Genomic DNA, 13,982 nt, shown 5'->3' with positions numbered 1-13,982 from the left:
GTTTCCTCGTTTGTAGTTCAGAGAAAAAAATGAAGCCTGCCTTTCAGTATTCTTGTGAGGTTGAAATGCAACATTGCATGCAAAATGCTCTGCACAGTGCCTGAAATATGAGCACTCAATACATGCCAGGCATTACTGTTATATTGCCCAGGGGGCTCTTTTGTGGAGACATAGTTATAAGCATCTCTCAGGATGCTAGTGTTCCATGAGCACAGTGTGGCAAATGCTGATTGATCCGCTTGTTTTGTGCTATGCTGCTTTGTCACCCTGACATTGGTGGAAGACTCCTGTCAACATCTGCCCTACCTCTCCATCCAGTTGCATTGAACATGGGGACATGATCAGTGACAGGGGCAGGGTTTGGGCACCCTATGCAGGGTTCAGAAAAGTCAGCTGAGCCCAGAGAAGGGTGAGTAGGCAGGTGTGGTGGGAGCAGGGGCGTGTGAAAGGGAGCTGTAGAGGGTGAAGCTGCAGAGGTGGGCCTGGGGAAAGTTGTGGGAAGCCCTGAGGCTGTGATGAGGAATTTGGACTTTGCCCTTGGCAGCGGGGGAATTGTGCTGAGGTGTTTGAGCACAGCTGCTAGCTCCAGTGTGCCCGGAGTTCTGGCTTCTGCTCCACGTTGTCACGGGTCCTCGGCCCTGGGCAGCCGGGGTCTGTCTGGGAGGGCAGCAGCAGGAGCAGCACGCTGTACCAGGGGTCAGGAGACATGCGTAAGAGCAGTGGCCCCCACTCAGCGCTGGGTGCCTGGGACATGTCACTTTGCCTCTCTGTGTCTCAACCTCCACTTCTATGAAATGGGAGGAACCATCGTTCCTCAGCAGCCTAACCCACAGGGCTGCAGCGAGGGTTCAGTGAGATAAAGTATTTCAACCATCCCATTAAGTGGAGACGATACTATGTGCCAGGCCCTGTGTTCAGATCTAGGGAAGATTAGATGCACAGCATTGATCCCTGCCCTTGCGGGAGCTCACAGTGTGCTGGGTACCATGCAGTGAGATACAGCTATGGTCAAGTTAAACCCAAGAAAGGGCCCTTTGCCCACTTGGGGGGTGGGAAGGCTGTGAGAGGAGGAGGCGTTCAGAAAGATTCCTCAGAGGAGGTAGCACCCCTAGTAGCTAGTGGATGAAGAAGGAAGAAATGAAGTTCCAGCCAGAGGAAACTGCATGAGCAAAGGTGTGGAGATATGAAATGCCATGGTTTATATGGGTAAACAAGTAGCAAGTGGTAATATTAGGACATTAAATTTGAGGTATGGAAGGAGATTTAATGGACACTGCTGACAGGAACAGTGCTTGCATTTAAACAGAGATGCATAGTCTAAAGATAAAGAAGTGAAGCTCTACTAGGATAATTTCAGGAATTAGCTAGTATAAAGCTTTTTTTTGCCTGCCTTGAAATTGTACCATGTCCCATTGGTCTCTATGATAGGTTATATCAGTGTGTTGGGCAGACTGCAGCTCTTGAATGCCAGGCTGAGGGGTTTGCTCTGTAGTCTGCAGACTAATGGAAGAATTAGCCACAAAAGCCAGGGGATTTAGAATGGAATCCATGGCATTCTCTGCATGTGCATGGCTGGCTAAGCAAGGAGGTTCCCAGAAGAAAAACACAGAGACCTTTGCCCTCCTCCTGCACTTAGGCAAAAAGTAGAATTAAGATAAGGTTGGCTGAGTGATCTGGCTATTGTGCCTGCCCTTTGGGTGTCAGCGTCCAATCTGCCGTAGTGCAAGGGGCTTAAGGCACGCTGCTCAGGAGTTGGGGTGATAAGCCTCAGTCACTGTCGAGGCTTTGGGGAGCTACTGCATGCAAATAAGCCTGAGCCAAGGAATTGGTCCTGTTGTTACCTGGAGGAAAGAGCTTGGATGTACCTCCCTAGCTGGGGATGCATACTATCCAGCCTGCTGCCACTGGGGTAGAGCCTCTCAGCCTGTTCCTCCAGGTTCCCCTGGAGCCTCTGAGCTTGATGGTTGAAATCTCCCGTCGCGAGGCCCCTGGGGTGGAGAGAAGCAAGGGCTAGGAGACACGGGGCCTGGGCCAGGGTCTGGCTCTGCCCCTAGCCCATTGTGTGACCTTGGACAAGTCTCTTTACCTCTTTGAGCCTCACTTTCCTCATTTCCAGAAGGAGGAACATCCTCCAAGGGCAAATATGAGCATTAAATACGTTAACCTGTTTGGAAGGGCTTTGCAGTGGAAGAGGTATCATTATCTTTATTAAAAGAGGCAGAAGGGGAGAGCAGAAAAGCATGACAATAATTGGAAATGTGAATGCCCCCTTCCTATTTGGTAATCTTAAATTAATGCAGAGTTTTAAGGAATAGTAAGTATATTTTAGTTATGTTTTTAAAATTAACTATATCCCTTAAAGGCCCACACTTAAATATTTATGGACAAAAATATATACTATCTGAGATATGCTTCAAAATAAGGGAAGGGAAGACCCTGAATTGCCAAAGCAATCTTGAGACAAAAAAGACAAAGCTGGAGGAATCACAGTCCCCGACTTTAGACTGTACCAGAAAGCTACAGTAATCAAAACAGCATGGTACTGGTACAAAAACGTACACATAGATTATGGAATAGGATAGAGAGCCTGGAAATAAACCCGTGTACCTATGGTCAATCTATGACAAAGCAGGCAAGCATACACAATGGGGAAAAGATAGTCTCTTAAAACAAGTGGTGCTGGGAAAACTGGACAGCTACATGTCAAAGAATGAGATTAGAACATTTCTTCACACCATATACAAAAATAAACTCAAAATGGTTTAAAGATCTAAATGAAAGACCTGAAACCACAAAACTCCTAGAAGGGAACATAGGCAGAATACTCTTTGATGTAAATGGTAGCTATATATATATATATTTATCTGTCTCCTAAGGCAAAAGAAATAAAAACAAAAATAAACAGATGGGACCTAATTAAATATTTTTTAAATTTTATTGAAATTTTTTTCTTTTCCATTATGGTTTATTACAGGATATTGAATATACTTCCCTGTGCTATACAATAGGGCCTTGTTGTTTATCCATTCTATATATAATAGTTTGCATCTGCTAGTCCCAAACTCCCAACCCATCCCTTCCCTGCCCCCTGCCCTGGCAGCCACACATCTGTTCTCTATGTCTGTGAGTCTATTTCTGTTTTGTAGATAAGTTCATTTGTGTCATATTTTAGATTCCACATATGAGTGATATTATATGGTATTTGTCTTTCTCTTTCTGATTTACTTAGCTTAGTATGATAATCTCTAGGTGCATCCATATAGCTGCAAATGGCATTATTTCATTCTTTTTATGGCTGAGTAATATTCCATTGTATATATATATACTACATCTTTATCCATTCATTTGTTAATGGACATTTAGGTTGTTTCCATGTCTTGCCTATTGTAAATAGTGCTGCTATGAACATAGGGGTGCATGTATCTTTTCAAATTACAGTTTTGTCCAGATATATAGCCAGGAGTGGAATTGCTGGATCATGTGGCAACAACATTTTTAGTTTTTTAAGGAACCTCCATACTGTTTTCCATAGTGGCTGCACCAATTTGCATTCCCACAACAGTGTATGAGGGTTCCCTTTTCTCCACACCCTCTCCAACATTTATTATTTGTAGACTTGTTAATGATGGCCATTCTGACTGGTGTGAGGTAGTACTTCATTGTAGAGGACCTAATTAAACTTAAAAGCTTTAGTGCAGCAAAGGAAACCACCGACAAAATGAAAAGACAGCCTACTGAATGGGAGAAAATATTTGCAAATGTTATGACTGATAAGGGGTTAATATCCAAAATCTATAAACAGCTCATACAACTCAATATAATGACCCAATTAAAAATGAGCAGAGGTCCTGAATAGATATTTTTCCCAAGAGGATATACAGATGGCCAACAGGCACATGAAAAACTGCTCAACACTGCTAATCATCAGAGAAGTGCAAATCAAAATCACAATGAGATATCACCTTACACCTCTCAAAATGGATGTCATCAAAAAGTCTACAAATAGGACTTCCCTGGTGGCGCAGTGGTTAAGAGTCTGCCTGCCAATGCAGGGACACGGGTTTGAGTCCCGGTCCGGGAAGACCCCACGTGCTGTGGAGCAGCTAAGCCTGTGCGCCACAACTACTGAGCCTACGCGTGCCTAGGGCCTGTGCTCCACAACAAGAGATGCCACCTCAATGAGAAACCCTCGCACTGCAATGAAGAGTAACCCCCACTCGCCGCAAGTAGAGAAAGCTCACACACAGCAACGAAGACCCAATGCAGCCAAAAATAAATAATTTTTTTTTAATTTTTTTGTGGTATGTGGGCCTCTCACCGCCGTGGCCTCTCCCGTTGCGGAGCACAGGCTCCGGACGCACATGCTCAGCGGCCATGGCTCACGGGCCCAGCTGCTTTGCGGCATGTGGTATCTTCCCAGACTGGGGCACGAACCCGTGTCCCCTGCATCGGCAGGCGGACTCTCAACCACTGTGCCACCAGGGAAGCCCCAATAAATTTATTTTTTTTAAGTCTACAAATAACAAATATTGGCAAGGATGCAGAGAAAAGGGAACCGTAGTACACTGTTGGTGGGATTGTAAATTGGTGCCACCACTGTGTAAAACGGTATGAGGTTCTTAAAAAAAATTAGAAATAGAACTACCATATCATGCAGCAGTTCTGCTACTGGCTATATATCCAAAGAAAATGAAAACACTAGTTCAAAAAGATATATGCACCCCAATGTTCATAGCAGCACTATTTACAATAGCAAGATACAGAAACAACCTAAGTACCCGTCAACAAATGAATGGTTGAAGAATATGTGGTATATATACATAATGGAATATTACTCAGCCGTTAAAAAGAATGAAATTCTGCAACTTGCAACAATGTGGCTGGACCAAGAGAGTATTATACTTAGTGAAATAAGTAAAACAGAGAAACATGAATACTCTATGTTATCACTTATATGTGGAATCTAAAAAAATAAAACAAGTGAATGTGTAAAATAAAACAGAGACAGACTCACAGATATAGAGAACATACAAGTGGTTGCCAGTGAGGAGAGGGAAGTGGGGAGGGGTGAGATAGGGGTATGGGTTTAAGAGACAAACTACTATGTATAAAATAAATAAGCAACAAGGGTATATTATACAGCACAGGGAAATATAGCCATTATTTTGTAATAACTTTAAAAGGAGTATAGTCTATAAAAAATTTGAATCACTATGTTGTACACCCAAAACTAATATAATATTGTAAATCAACGATACTTCAATAAAAAAAATAAAGAGGGAGGAGGGAAGAAACAGAGAGAGAGGATAGGGATGAGGGAAGTGGAAAGAAAGTGACTCCAGAGGAAAGACAAGGAGACTGGAATGGGGTGAAAGCAGAGGAAGAGGATGAATCAGGGAAAAAGAAGCACCAAAGGGCACGGGTGGGGAGAAAGTGAGGAGAAGAGCAGAAGTAGTCAGCCCTTCCTTCTCTTTCTCTTCCTGGTCCATAAGGGGACAAAATGTCTCCAACCCCTCAGCTGCTGGTTGTGGAGGGTTGGGAGATGGGAAGGCCAAACCTGTCTCCCTGGGGGGGGGGGGTCCCATCTTTTCCCAGCAACCAGGGGCAGGTCAGCACTGCGGGGTGGACAGCGCCCTGGCCGGGCTGCGCATTGTGCTCGCTCCTAGATCCCTCTGTGAGGTACTGGGTTTGAACCCCACAATCCCATCCTCAATTCCTCTCCTTTAGGTGGCTGTTCTCAGCTGGCTTGGGAACTGACTAAAAAAGCAGGCCAGGGTGGGGTGGGCATAGTCTCTCCTGGGGCAGGGCCTGACACACGGTGGGATATCTTTCAGGACCAGCCCTGGGCAGGTAGCAGGGGCTTCCCAAGAAGTATGAGAGGAGGACCCTTCCTCCAAAGGCTCAGTGTGCTTGGAGAGATACGACAGACCGGCATGAAATCCTTGGAGAACAGTAGGAGGCATTTGGACTAAGTAGAGCCAGCATGCCTGGAGACCTGTTCTTGGAGTCTCACTGAAACCCAGCCCCGCCAGTCACCAGCTTTGTGACCTTGGGACACTCTCTTCACTTCTCTGGGCCTTGGTTTATACATTTGAAAATGCAGATTATACTGTCTGCCCTGCCTGGCTCTCAGGAACTGTTTGAGCACATATAAGGTGATGGGTATAAAAGCACTTTGTGAACTCTGGCACCCTGTATCCATGTGAGCTCTCATTCCTGGATTCCAGCCTGTGTGGCCAGGATGTTGAACTGTGTTTCTCTTTTGGGCTGTAGTTTTTATCCAAGGATTACACGAGAAACCTCCACATGTGGACAGTCCCTCGGTCTTCTTAAGTTACTGTTGACATTTTATCTCTTGTTTTGTCCAGTGTATGAAGATATACTTGCTCAGTTATTCTTAGAATATAATATGAGGGAAAGACGCGTGTTTCTTGAAGAACAGATGCGATTCCTTTTTATCAGAAAGTGAAATTTATATAATCCATCCTGATTTTCTTTTAGCCTCAACTACCAGGAAGATCAGAGTAAAATTTAAGTTCAGTAATAATATAGGTAGTTTTTATACAATTTTCTTCCTTTTTTAAACCCGGGTTTAATTCTTCTTCTGCTGTTTCAGGATGAGTTGATGCCAAGCTGATCCAAAGATGAGAACCACGCTAACAAGCCTGCGACACCCCATTCCAGTCCTCAAGAGCAACACTGGTGAGCAGGGAGGTAGAACACATTTTGTCATCTATGTTAGCTTCCTGTGGCCGCTGTAACACAGTACCACAAACTTGGTGGCTTAAAACTGTAGAAATTTATTCTCTCACAGTTCTGGAGGCCAGAAGCTTCAAATCAAAGTGTCAGTACGGCTACGCTTCCTCTGGAGGCCCTAGCGGAGAATTCATTCCTTGCCTCTTCCAGCTTCTGGTTGCTGCTGGCATTCCTTTGCTTGGGGCTGCATCACTCCAATCCCTGCCTCTGTCTTCACCTCACCTTTCCTGTGTGTTTTCTCCTCTTCTGTCTGTGTCAAAACTCCTTCCGGCTCTCATGAAGATACATATGATTGCACGTAGGGTCTACATAGATAATCCGGGTTTAAGCTCCTCCTGTCAAGATCCTTAACTTAATCACGTCTTTTGCCATGAAAGGTAATATTCATGGGTTCCGGAAATTAGGAAATGGACATATCTTTGGTGCCACCGTTTGGCCCACCACTCCATCTGAGAACTTAGACTCATGAAATCATCCACCATCTCTCATTCATTATATAACTTAGTGGTTAGGAGCAAAAGCTCTGGAGTCTAACTCCTGGGTTCCCGTCCTAGCTCTGTCATTGGCTGTGGGACCTTGGGCAAATTCCTTAGTCTCTCAGCACCTCAGTTTTCTTGCCTGAAAAGCTGAGGATAGTATCTCCCTTGTAGGATTGTAATAAGGATTAAACAAAATGCTCTGTAAAAACATACAGTGTAGCACCTGGCACATAGTAACCACTCAGTAAATGTTAGCTACTATTAGAGATGATGGTTTTAGGATATGTCTACAACTTCTCGAATATTCCTTCCTTCAAGAGATGAGGCTTAATTCTCCTCCTCTTGATTATTGACTGGATCTAGTGCCTCACTTCTAATGAATAGAATGAAGCAGAAGTAACCACGTGTGACTTCAAGGACTAGGTCATAAAAGACAATGCAGCTTGGTCCTTCTCTCTCTTTAGTCACTTGCTTTGGGGAAGCCAGCTTTCATGTCATAAGGACTCTGTGGCAAGGAACTGAGGCATCCAGACATCAGCCAGCAGTAAGTGAATTTGGAAGAGGCTCCTCCAGTCCCAGTCAAGCCTTCAGATGACTGCAGCTCTGGTCAGTGCCTTGATTGCAATCTCATGAGAGACTCTGGGTCAGACCACTCAGCTCAGCTACTCTTGGCTCTCTGACCCACAGAAACTCTGAGATAACAAATGTGGTTTTTTTGTTTGTTTGTTTTTTTGTTTGTTTGTTTTAAGCGGGGCTGTCACTGTTGTGGCCTCTCCCGCTGCGGAGCACGGGCTCCGGACGCGCAGGCTCAGTGGCCATGGCTCACGGGCCCAGCCGCTCCGCGGCATGTGGGATCCTCCCGGACCGGGGCATGAACCCGTGTCCCCTGCATCGGCAGGCGGACTCTCAACCACTGCGCCACCAGGGAAGCCCCACAAATGTGGTTTTAAGTCACTAAGCTTTAGGGTAATTTGTCATACGACAACAGCTAACTAATAAACTAGCTATTATTATTTAATCTTTAGACATTCATTATCTATTGCATGCCAAGCAAGGGAGATTATAGGGATGGCAGAGTATCTGCCTTCAGAGAGCATTCAGTCTTGTGGGGATTGGAGGGGGTTGTGGAATATAAAACAATGTTTACAGTGGAGTGTGAGACAGTGCCTGTGTGGTCTGTAGCACAGACAAGGTAGAAAAATGCTTTATTAAGACAGCATTCTGCAAAGGGGGCTGCTGATCTGGTTGGGCCAGTCTAGAACACCAGAATATAGGCTGAAGTTCAGGTAGAGTCCATCTCAGTCTGGGAGCCTGCATATAACAGTACCTGGAGGGACTTTATGAAGGGAAAAAAAACCTCCATAATTTATTAAAATCCCATAGTAGATCTAAATATACACCTATCCTATGATCCAGAATTTCCACTCTTGAATATAAACCAAAGAGAAATGTGGTTCACCAAAAGACAAGATGATTCATAGCAGTGTTATTCATAATACCCCTAAACTGGAGGTGTCCTAGTGTCTATAAACAAATTACAATATATTCACACAATGGAATACTTCTCAGCAACGACAAAGAACAAACAACTGATATATGCAACAACGTGAATGAATCTCAGAAACATTATGCTGAACAAAAGAAGCCAGGAATCTATGAGCATATATAGGAATATATAAACATATACCAAGATCAAGATATAGGACATTTCCAGTACTTTACTGTATGCAGTTAATACCTTTTCTTTTATAAATTTTATTTATTTATTTTTGGCTGTGATGGGTCTTCGTTGCTGCACGTGGGCTTTCTGTAGTTGCGGCAAGCGGGGGCTACTCTTCTTTGCGGTTTGTGGGCTTCTCATTGCGGTGGCTTCTCTTATTGCAGAGCACGGGCTCTAGGTGTACAGGCTTCAGTAGATGTGGCTCACTGGCTTCAGTAGTTGTGGCTTGCGGGCTGTAGAGCGCAGGCTCAGTAGTTGTGGTGCACGGGCTTAAGTTGCTCCACGGCATGCGGGATCTTCCCGGACCAGGGCTTGAACCCGTGTCCCCTGCATGGCAGGCGGATTCTTAACCACTGCGCCACCAGGGAAGCCCACAGTTAATACCTTAATTAAAAAATTTCTTTAAGATAAATGGACTACTAAAAAAGATTGAAGCATATTATTAAGCATGAATTACATATATTTTAATATACTTATTTATGCATGAGAGTATGTACAGTATACTGCAAATCCATGAGCTCTGACATAAACATCCAGCTCCTTGTCAGAGGGTCTCATTGGCTTAGCTGTACAGCTAAGGCAGCAATTCCTAACCAGTGTACACTGGAGTACCACAAAGGTATAAACTCAATTTCAGCTACAGTAATTCCGGATGTGGTTGGAAGATTGAGCTGGAGAGATTATGGGATTGAGGGTAGCTGGAGTACAACTCACTGGGAGTGAGAAATAGGATTACACACAAGAGCTCTCCTTTGTGGGTATGTAAGGGCACACAGTCCTATCAAACAATGTCATGATGCCGAGAGACCAGCAAGTAAATGCTGTACACCTGGAGGTACAGTGTAATCCCTCAGGCATGCTTCTAGAAACCCTAGTATTTGAGAGTGTGTCCCAGTCTCCAAAGATCAACTTAACTAAGGAAGGTCCTCCTTTCAGGTCCGTTACGGGTCTGTCTTGTTCCAAGTTCACAGATCTTCCTCTGGACTTCTGTGCCACCTGCAAGAGGGTGATATTTTCTTGTCTCATGGCCTTTATTAATATTTAAAGAACATCTTTAGGCTTGTCTTATGACATTACTCAGAGCTTGTGACAAGTGCAAGCCTTTGTTAGTTTATTCCTAGAGAAGACGTCTATTTCCTCTGTTCACTCTTCAAGATTCCAGCACCCTGCCTCTGCCTCCATCTGAGGATGGCTTCCCTTCTCCTAATATGAGCAGCCTGCTCCAAATCTCCCTGTTTTCTGCAGGGATGTGACAATTCTGAGAGTTATAATCTGTTTCCTTTGGTTGGAAGAATAATTTCCTGGTTGGAATCCAAGCTGAAAAAGAATTCCCCTTTGAACAGAAACATTGAGAAGGTGATATCTTTTGTGCAGTGCTGTTGACCTTCCTGGCTGCTGAAGGTCAGCTGCTTTACCATTTCTTGACTGATGTCATGTAGCCAACACTTGATAATTGAGGTGAACCCCAGGTATAATAGTGGAACAAGGGAGGAGTTATGGTCACTTCTGCCTGGGACCAGGAAAGGTGAGGTGGTCAGGACTCTGGGTGCATGTGATAGATATTCTAATCAACTTAGGCAAATAGGGGGCATTAATTGGTTCCTGTGAGCAAATCCTGGGATGGTTAGGATATGGTTTCATGTAGGTTTGGCAGCTTCATGATTGCTGGTAGTTCTGGGCGTGTCTTCCCAGCTTCCTCATCCGAGAGGAGAAGGTTCTTTACTTCCAGATCCAATTTAAAAATCCCAGGGAAGAATACTGAATGGCTTTTGTTGGGTCATATGCCTGACCTTTGGGCCAATCACCATAGCCCAGGAGATGAGGTACTGTGGCTGGGGGAGGGATTTTGACTGAAGTGAGGAGGGACTAGTTCTTCAAGAGAAAGGAGGGTGATGTTCCCAGAATAAGGGGAAAACATGTACCAGGAAGACAAGAGTTTTTCACTGTAGAAAATTTCAGAAAATGTGGGGTTTTATAAAAGAGCATAATTACCTCCAATGCTAATATGCACTCCTTTTACAATATGACTTTGCTACTCTTCCACTCTCTACCCCTTGAATCTGGTGACTTGCTTTGGCCAGTGAACATCTGCAAATGTGACGTAAACAGAGGTTTCACAAGCACTTGCACACTGGGGCTTGCCCTTTCTCTTGTTGCTGGGAACCTGAGTCCACCATGTAAACAAGTCCAAGCTAGCCTCCTGGAGGGTGAGATCATGTCCAGAGAGACTCTAGCCATCCTTGCTATCCCAGACATACCAGCCGAGGCCGCTGACATGTGAGTGAGGCCACTCCAGACCATCTGGCCCTAGCTGAGTCAGCCTAGACTAGAAGAACCATCCACCCAATCCACAGACTTATGAGAAATAATCAGTGTTTTTTGTTTCAAACCACTATGTTTTGGTTTGTTATGCAGCAGAAGCTAACTGATACAGAGAGGATGATGCAATTTAGTAAGATCCTAAATTGGCTAGACATCTGAGGAAGAGGTGGCAGTCAGGGAAGGGGGAACATTCCTGGCAGAAGAGACAGAATCAGCAAAAGCACAGAGGCATGAAACAGCGTGGCACACGTGGACACCTCAGTGTTCTGGTTTCACTGAAACACAGGGTTAGAGTTGGGAAATGATGGAAAACACAGCCCAAGGACTAGGTAGGGGCTAGATCAGAAAGAGCCTTCCATACTGGGTTACAATTTCCATTTATCCTGAGGTCTATGGGGAAACCATGGAAAGCTTTTAAGCAGTAAAGAGACATGATTAGATTTGTATTCTTAAAAAATATCATAGCTGTCATTAGTGGAGTGTTTCCCATGTTCCAGGTACTTTAATATGCATGGCCAAAAGAGTGCTCTGGCTGCAGAGTGGAGGGGGATTAGAGGCAGGAGGTACAGGCAGACCAGCCAGGAGCTACTGCAGGCATTCGAGTGAGAGTGGGTGAAAGCCTGAACCAAGGCAGTGACCCTGGGCATGCGAGAGGTATTCAGGAGGCAGGACTGCCTAGTGACTGCATCGGGGAGTCTGGAAGGACTCTTGAGGGTCTGGCTTAGGTGACTGTGGAGAATTTTGGAATCAGTTGAAGGGGGCTTAGAGACTATCCAGCCTCATTCTCTCTATGTCACTTACCACTGATAATTCCCAAGCTGATTTTAGGTAGTCTAAGGACCTACCATGTTTTTTTTATGGTTGGGAAATTATTTTTATTGTATTAGGAACTACTAGCATGTAAGACCCATGATTTCATAGATATTATAGCTTAGCAAAAGGCTAAAGAAGTTACTTCAATTTAAAAAGCAAGTTGTTAAAAAGAAAAACATTATCAGTAATAGCGCAGGTGTACACAGATATGGCTGAAATTAGGCATGAGTGAAGTTCAGGGCACCCAACATCACCTGGAGTGCAAATCACAGGATCCCAGATAGTGAATGCCCATGTTTTCAAGTGGCCAGGTGGGACCCATCTGCACGGAGCCTGGCTGTCCAGTCACATCTGGCCCATTGGCCCTTGGGAACTGACAGGGACATGTCTGTGTTCGAATCACCTTCAAAGCCAGATCCAGGTTAAGGATTAGATGGTGGCTGTAAGAAGGTAGAGGAAATGAACATGCCTGTTCCCCAGAGGCCTTCAGGAGCCTCTGGCTCAGAGAGGTGAACTTGTCCTCACCCGCCTGCCTGTTTGCCTGCCCTCTGTGCAGGTCTCTGCATTGTGCTCAGAAAAGACTCCTGCGCGCAGGCTGAAACTTCATGTGTGGATGCGGGGACTTTGTCTTGGGAGGCATTGTAATGGGTGGCACCCCTCGTACCCCTGGGAGCCCCAAACCACTCATTGTGCAGGTAAAGGGCAGCTCTGGGCACCGTGAGGGTGCAGCCTGTGGCTTGATGGAGGAGAGGATTAGCACTGCAGCCCAGCAGCCCGCCCCAGCCATCGGGCGGTGCATACCCGCCTGGACACGGCCTTTCCTGATGGGCAGGGCCTCCCTTTGTGTGATTCCCCAGCACAATGTGTGTAATCCTGCCGACCTGCCCAGCAGAGATGGGCGGGCAAGAGCGCGCTTGGCTTCCTGTCTTGTTGAATGGCTTGAATGGGCGCTGGGCCCACTCTTAATCCCCCAGCGGCTGACTGTCCCGGCAGCAGGGCAGAGGAGGAAGGAGGGGAAGACAGCAGCTCTCCTGTCTTCTCTCCAGGCAGGAGGCTGGTTGCACCCTGCCCAGCACAGTTCCACTTACGTTTGAAGGGCAGATTTGAGACCAGCCATGGGGCTGCTTGCCGGTGCCCTCTTGGAACCCTCTGCCCTTCTCCCAGCACCGTCCTTGGCCAGAGTTGGGTGAACTAGTGTTACAAGCAGGGAGCTAATGGTAGAGGAGAAGAGCTTCAAGATCCCAGCACATCAGAACTGGAGGCAGCCTCAGGGATTCCACTTCCCCCTCTCTTTTTACAGATGGGGAGACTGAGGCCCATACAGGTCAAGAACATGTTTAAAGTCACATGAATAAGTGACAGTAACTGACTTCAGTCAGGTGGCCTTTCCATTGGACAGCAACTGTTTCCCAGACTGCTTCCTGGAGCATTCCCAACTACTGGGAGACATTTAATGCTCCTGACAAAGAGTTATACGGGGGCTTCCCTGGTGGCGCAGTGGTTGGGAGTCTGCCTGCCGATGCGGGGGATGCGGGTTTGTGCCCTGGTCCGGGAAGATCCCACATGCCGTGGAGCGGCTGGGCCCGTGAGCCATGGCCACTGAGCCTGCGCGTCCGGAGCCTGTGCTCCGCAACGGGAGAGGCCACAACAGTGAGAGGCCCGCGTACCGCAAAAAGAAAAAAAAAAAAAAAAAGAGTTATACGGTCAGATGTGCTGGGAGATGCTGCATATGAGCAAAGCACATGGAGGAGCAGAGGCCATGACAGGTCCTGCAGCCTGTGAACTTGGTCGACGTTAATGCCACCCTTTCCAAATGTACTTGGCAGTGCAGTTCTTTTTTCACGTGGCATCTTTTCTCACACAGCAGTAGCACTTACTCTAAAGGACACCAT

The 13,982-nt window shown here is 45.9% G+C and overlaps 1 long non-coding RNA gene across 1 annotated transcript in view; it reads left to right on the top strand.

Annotated features, from left to right (window-relative positions):
• Nucleotides 1-13,982, top strand: part of LOC308618758 — a 77,018-nt gene that overhangs the window by 48,918 nt on the left and 14,118 nt on the right. Inside the window, exon 4 of the long non-coding RNA XR_014016080.1 lies at nucleotides 6,617-6,702. This is a non-coding gene — a long non-coding RNA (uncharacterized lncRNA). The remainder of the gene's footprint in view (nucleotides 1-6,616; nucleotides 6,703-13,982) is intronic.

The sequence above is a fragment of the Mesoplodon bidens genome (assembly GCF_964165515.1).
Source record: "Mesoplodon bidens genome assembly, chromosome: 6".
Classification (NCBI taxonomy): domain Eukaryota; kingdom Metazoa; phylum Chordata; class Mammalia; order Artiodactyla; family Ziphiidae; genus Mesoplodon; species Mesoplodon bidens.
The sequence above is the reverse complement of the archived record's forward strand: the minus strand, read 5'-3'. Positions and strand labels throughout refer to the sequence as shown.